Below are 7,451 nucleotides of genomic sequence, written 5' to 3'. Positions count from 1 at the left end.
GTGAATGGTTTTTTGATTGTCTGGAGTAAGAGTTTGATTTGCTTTTTCTGAATATCTCCCTACACAATAGATGCATTATGCTAACTTTACTAAGAATTCGGATTAAGAGAATATCTAGATTCCATGCAATAGATATTTCTTTTAGCAGGAATTTATTTTCAAGGCTTTAAGATTTGCCATTGTTTGAGGATAATAAAAAGTATATCCTTGACTTCCCCATTGGCTGTCTCAAAATAAAAGATTCCTGAATCTGTACTGACACTAAATACCCAGCCCATTAGTAAAAGAAAGAAGAGCTATGTGTATTTTTAGCTCTAAATTATCAATCCAAGGGCACTGTTATGAAAATGTAATTAAGTAGAACATGAGTATTCATTTCAGCTTTGGAATTAGCAAGAAACTGCACACCCTGCCCTGAAAAAAGTATCAATAATGATAGAGGATATAGGAAAATAATAACATCAGAACTATCAGTTAATAAAGGAGATTTGAGCAGGGTTTTTGCCAGACCTAAGAAGCAGCTGTAGATGCAGAGGATAGCAAAACTGAACAAGCCTATTGACCCAGAGATGTAAAAGTGGCCAGGTTTTTCACAGTGTTGCACGTCTTGTAGTAATGGCTGTTGTAATAGTTTTATGGCCCATCAGAGAAAATTAATTTATCTAGGCTGTAAGCTGTAAACTTGTGATCCTTGACATTGTGACCTGAAAATATGTGTTTCATTTGCTGAAACTCTGTGCATCTCGCGACTCTCACTACTTCCAGTCTTGGCTCCATGCAGAACATAGCAAAGGCCTAATTTTACCCTCAGACAGGGACATGCAGACCTCAAAGACTTCAGACAGACATACCTGGCCATATCTGAACATATTCCAGCAGCCCCTACCACTTGCTCTATGTTGCAGATACATGTCTGTCCCCATCATGATCATCAGGGTAAGATTCATCAGTGAGAGAGAAAATTAATGATTAAAGGACTAAAACTTGGATAAGGAATCTTGTTTAAAAGAAATCACTTTCTTACAGTATATTTTTTTTGATTAAAGAATAATTATTGATTGAATTTTTTTTTAAATCACAAAATGTCTCTGCAGTTGTAACAAAACAAAGAAATGGAAATGAACACATTTATAACAAGGATGCAGTCAGAGGAGGCCAGTTTCCTAAAACCTCCTTTTCCATAACCACAGCTGCATGAAATATGTAGGCAAAAGCTCAGTGTTTTCTCCAGAAAACAATTTATATCTCGCTATGACAGTTAATTATGCTTACTGCTGCTTTTCAAAAAACCTTTAAAGGGAAGAAATCACTTATTCCAGAGACCTCAGCCTGACAGTTCTGACTGCATCGGCTGTTGTGTTGCGTTCATTGACGTCTTTGCATCTTTATTGTGCCTTTAACACACATTGACTTAATGTGGCAGACAAAGCTTAACTTCTCCCTGAATTTGCTCCAAAACATCTTTGAGAGTAATGGTGCAAAAAGAGCCCTCTCTCTCTGCGTCCTCTCCCTCCTCCCCCCTCTGTGTGCACATGGCAGTGCAGGCAGACACATGTGCATCACTCATGCATGTGTGTAAGCAGCATTTTTTTGTGCTGGGGTGCTGAGATAGTTTGTTAGCAAAAAATACCTCAGTGATTTGTTCAGATACTCGAGGGGCAATAAAAAAAACACATTATTATATGAAGATTTTGCTTTCATGTGTGCCCACACGAACTTTGTTTGGATGTGATGTTAGCAGAACCTGAATGCTTAAGAGTCTGCTTTTCAAAAAGATTTATTCCTGAGGCACATTTGAAAATCCCACTAGTGATGTGTGCCACCATTTACACAGTGAGAATATGGGATCTGCCCATTGCTGCTCAGCCTGCACCTGCTATAAAAGAAAATGCTGATTTAAAACCTTTAGAGCTCAAGTTTTCTACATGGTGAGTATACCAGAATAATTCTTGCCTTCACCCTTTTTATTGATATTCGGCTACATGATAATATGACTACAAACCTACTCATGCTTTGTAAGATGCAGCACAGCTGTGACCTCAGACATCTGTGATAAAGACAACTAGGTGCTGAATTGAATGGTGGTGCTTCTGCTGGTAAGGGTAGAGTAATGTAAAAGGCAAAACCTGTAACAGGTCTCTGCTACCCCTTTTCTTACATCATACACAAGAGGAACAGAACTGTCATCAGTATTTTTAAGTCTTTGCTGTAGGCACATAACTAGAAATTTCTGCCATTTTCAGGATTTATGTCTCTAAGTTGACTCCAGTTAATATTTTGCCATGCAAATATAAATATTATAGGTGATTATTTCTGCAAAACATGCTCATACCATTTTAACTGCCCTGTGCTTTGCCAGTGCAGGAATGACAAGTCCCCTGCACAGCTAAGCTCCCCTCTTAAGTCAACAAAATAAAACAAGACAAAGTGCAGGATAGCAGATCAATAGATAGAAAGCCTGAGGGTTGCTGGAAAAGAAGAAAGAGGGAAGAGGGGGGGATTTTAGTGATTTTAGAAAGTAGGAAGAGGAAATAAATAGGAAGAGGCAGAATAACAGATGTGTAGCACAGGGAAAAGCAATGCAGAGAAAGGAAATGTCAGAGGAGTGGAAGAAATTCAGCATGTAAAAGATAATGAGAACGAGCAAGAATGTAGGCAAGAAGAAACTTCCTCTAAAAATAGTTTAAAAATAAATGAACCTGGCCGTGGTCCTCACGGACTCAAGAACAGGGATGTTTCCATCCCAATCTTTAAAAGCCAAAACACAGCCCCATGTAGCTACTGTGAAGAAAATGAAACCAGCACACACCATTACCCTGGGCAGCTTCAGTCAAGTGGTTCCTCTGCATTTCGATGTCTACACTGAGTCAGACACATCCTACTGCTCATGGCTAAGTTACACAGAGACATGGCAATTGCCAGCCTATTGATCAAAGATGATCCACTCCCTACTCCCTACTTGCCAGCTTGAGAATGACAGGAGACACAAATAAAATAAAAATCACACATCACAGTATATTTCTTGAAGGCAATCAAAAATCCATATGAATTATAGAATATAGGACTGAGCTAATATAAATTAATCCGAGACACCATTCAAGCCTTAGCAGGTAGCACTGTTGCTTCAGTCCAGATTCTCATCATACTTTAATAATTTTTAATGCAAACAAGACCTCATGTAATCGCTTGCTTGCAAAGCTGTCTTCTGGTTTTAGGGATCAGGTCTTATTTATACAGGGAGGGAACACTGGGGAAATTGAGATCAACAAGGACTTGTGGAAGGAGGCAAGCCCTCCTTTTAAAATCTCTCTGCTGGAAGGCACTCAGCACTCCCAGCGCTTGTGGGAGACCACTGAAGCTAGGTCTAGTTTCCAGGGCTCCCACAAGACTCAGGACTCTGTGGGGCAAAGTCTTGGATGGATCTGTTTCGCAAGGAAGAGCTTTGAGATAGAAAACTGCAGCATTCAAGTAACCTCAGCAGACCAATGAAAACAAGCAAAGGCTTCTCCTGAGTGCCCTGGGCACTGGACTACTTGTTCTTGGGGTTGAAAAGCATTTTAATTTCAAGATTAAGACAAAAAAACAGACACTTGATGACAGGACCAGGCACCCATTTGCACCCATCAAGAATCTGTCCCTTAGGTCCAAATTAATTCCACAGTTTCCTCAAGAGAATCTAGAATTAACAATGGATTTTAAAGATTAATCTTTTCAGTGCAAAAAAGGAGCACAAGCTGTAATGCCCTGGAATAACTTTAAAGGAATATTATCCACAAGTTCTTAAATTTTATTATAGTATCGTTTTCCACTAGTATATTTAAATTCTATATGTATTCTCTAAAACTTGAAAAATAAGCTATACATGAAGACCACAACTAAGGAATAGGTCGCCAAATATGGCTTACCAGGCTAGACTGGGGTTGCTCTTACTACTCTGATAGCTCTGACTATCTGGAATTCCACTCTGGGGGTCCTTGAATAGGGTGGAGAGAGGGGCACCTCAACAGAGCTCTTTAGCCCATCTTAAGGTAAATGTCAGAAGAATCAGCATGAATTTCCTTTGTAGAATAAAGGTAGGTTTCTACATGGGGTATTTCCAACATATTAATCACACTGTGATTATATAGAGAGCATGATGGGAATTGGTTTTAGCTGATACCAACTATTTAGCTATGCTGGTGTTTTAGCTTTCCATCAAAATTAAAGGAAGGAGAGGCAGCCCTTGAGAGTTATACACACCCCTTGCTCAGACACTGCTGCTAAGACAGGATGGAATACCTCTGGATGCTTCTCACTCCCTGCCAGCTTCAGCTGGAAGCAGGACCATTATTTTGAGAGCTTCTGAACATGAATACAGCCCAAACAATATATTTGTGCTTTAATGAGGAGTACAACCACAGTTCAATCTTTTGTTTTGCTAGTGGGTCTGTATCTTGTATCCCAGTATCTTGCTGGGAATACACAGTCCCATGTCAGAGAGGCAGTGAACCACTCAAACTGAACTGGACCCTGACTGAAAAACCCACAAATCAAAGGGTTGAGCTGTTTGCCAGGTCTGGGGAGCTGCAATCCAAGCATTGTCCCATTAAATCGGACTACACTCAAACACATACACAGAGGCATGCAGCTTTCAAGCACTCATTTCACACAAACCAATTAATATTATCCTTCAGTATTTTCTTCCCTCAGAAGAAAAGGTTAAACGTCCATTTGACTGACACACATCCCAGCCAGAACACCAGAGTAACACAGAAATATGAACAGAGAGCATTTAACTGTATATTTTAAAGTCATGCCTAAAAATGTAGCCATAGAAGTGCACTTGAAAAACAGTGAGGTGAGTCAGACACCCAGCAATTACACTGTACTTAAAATGAGTGAGAGGGTTGCTGCTGGGAGGTCATGAAAGATCATTTTGTCAAGCAGTGTTAAATGAAGCAGTTGCCTTGTGTCTTTCTTCTGAGCTGCTCTGTGGAACACGGGATCTAGTCATTTAAAGGTGATGTGAAGAATAGGCAGAGGGTTTTCGGAAGAAAAGCCTGGCTGTGTCCATTTGCTTCCATTTGCAAACGCATGGACAGGGAAAGATGAAAGATGCCTTTGCACGTCAGTCAGTGCATCTCTGCAGGCTCCAGCTCTCTGCTAAAGGGGGAAGAGAGACTCTGAGGCTCTTGGCCAGGATCTTTGCACAGCAGTGAGGCTTGATTTCATGCACTGAAGTTTAATTCTGGCATCCGCTGACAGGCAGGGGTAGCCTGGATGTTGAAGATGTCCCAATTCCACTACTGAAGTTGTGATGCATTATCAAAGTCATGATGCAGCTTATAACCCAGATAACTCTTTATATGGAATGAGATGTTCAGAATGTACAAGGACTGCCCTGGTGGTTCCATCCCCAAAGTTTTCTTCAGCATTTTCATCTGAGCTCATCATTTTTTCTGTCTGCCTTTACTCTGAACATCCTCAGCATGAGATATGAGAGCAGTAGGCAGGAGATGTCCCTTGTCCCCTGAATGAGATTATTATTTGAAATACAGATTGATTAGACCAAGCTCCTGCAACCTTGATGTGAACACCATCTATGGCTCCTGTGCTGTGTGCTCCATTTTGGCTGGTTCCCTGATCCAGCTATGGATTTGTTGACCCTGTGTCCTGTATTCTGGGGCTTCCAAAATTCTTGGTGTTCCCCAAGAGTCTTCTTCTTCATGCAGTACAGATATACTTACCATTCCTTCATCAAACAGCAGCACACAAGAGCTTGGCACTATTTGTCTTGGAATAACACTTACACATAATGTAGAGATGGCCATTGTCCCAAGAGGCAAGAATCTGAGTGCTGCTGATAGCAGTGAGAAAAAGATGTCCAGTGAGAAAGTTACCCTCTGGCACAGTTTAGCATATTTAAACATCACTAACTTTATGTTGAATATTCACAGAGCTTAAAGAGCCCCCAGGTGCTGAGCTGACCCCTGAGTTTGTCCTTTGTGACTGCAGTGGAAGCACATGATAGCATTTGCCCTTTAATGGGATTCCAAAAGCCTTTACAATCCTTTAATAAAAAAAAAGAAGTACAATCAACAGAAAATAAAGCTGCATTTTCAATTAACGAGGACAATTACTTCTAATTGTAAAGCTCATACATTTTTTAAACTAAGAGATATCATTTTGCCTTAATTGGTAGGTGCGGTGAATAGGCAATTAAAAAGGCATTAAGTTTGGACCCACAGATAACGAGGAGCAAATCTGTGTCCTGAGCAGATTACAGTTGTGAATGTGTCTCTGTTGTCACTTTAAAACCAATAAAGGGGCTCCCTGGGCATATTTCATGGTTCCTCCATTATTGCCACTGAAGATAAGATATCAGCATTTCCATTACAGACAGTTGGGTTTCAGGGGGAGTTGGCTAAATGATCCTGCAGACACAAGTGTGCCATCACTCAGCCCAGGAGAGCTGAGTATGGTTTTAAAAACACTGGGTTGCTTTTTGCTCCCGTTAGTCATGCAGTGCCTGCCCTCTGCATCCTGGTGGATGAGCCCCAGCAATTAAACAGTGGTGGGGACTGTATTGGTTCTGAAGTGCAGATTATCTAATGGAAATCCCTAACAGAAGTGTGCCCCTTTATCCCCTCATACTCACTGATGTGTGCTGTGTCTGCTGCTGGCAATTGCACAAAGCTGACAGCAAAAAAGGAATTTCTCACTCTTTTCCCTGGTCTCACTCCTGCAAACACTGAGCATATCAGCCAGCTTTACAGAGGAACTGGCTACCCCTTGAACTGAAGCAGATAAGCCCTGGAGAGCTATGTTCGTTTCTGCTACACAGCATCATCATGGGACAAATTTACATGTGAATCCATTTGTGCTGCTATGTATCTGCAAACCAAGAATGACATATGCAAAACAACAGTCACAGCTGAATGGACTTCGCAAACTGGGAGAGCTGTGTTCCAGTTCCGTTCCTCTTGTTCATTTAAATCCTGTCTCTTTCCAACACTCTGCCTCAGTCAAGGAAACTGAGGCTCTCTGAGGGCATTAATAAGAAACACAATTTGTGATTCCTAGAGATTAGTGGAGGTTGAAAGGATTGTTAGTGTAAAATGACCTCCAAGACCAGAAGTTTTGGCTGTCCATCATCGTCTCAAGCTGGAGGGGTAGCAGACAGGTGGAGAGGTGAAACCCAGGCCTTGTTCATGACAAGTGTTCAAAAAGCATTCACAATAGATGCTTGAAGAGCCAAGCTGTAGTCCCTAAACTTTCCCCAGCAGTAAAGCTAATTTGGATTAGAAAATTCTTCTAGTTACTACTCTGTTCATACAGCCCAGGGAATTTTAATAATCCCTAAAGTTAATAGCAGACATCATTATACACACACAGGACAGTCAAAGCAAAAACAAACCAGAAGCTGACATTCTTTTTTTTTTTGTTGTTAGATCTGTACTCAGGAAAGCAGA

The sequence above is a fragment of the Corvus brachyrhynchos genome, unplaced genomic scaffold (assembly GCF_000691975.1).
Source record: "Corvus brachyrhynchos isolate BGI_N302 unplaced genomic scaffold, ASM69197v1 scaffold52, whole genome shotgun sequence".
In the NCBI taxonomy this organism is placed as follows: domain Eukaryota; kingdom Metazoa; phylum Chordata; class Aves; order Passeriformes; family Corvidae; genus Corvus; species Corvus brachyrhynchos.
Note: the sequence above shows the minus strand (reverse complement) of the source record.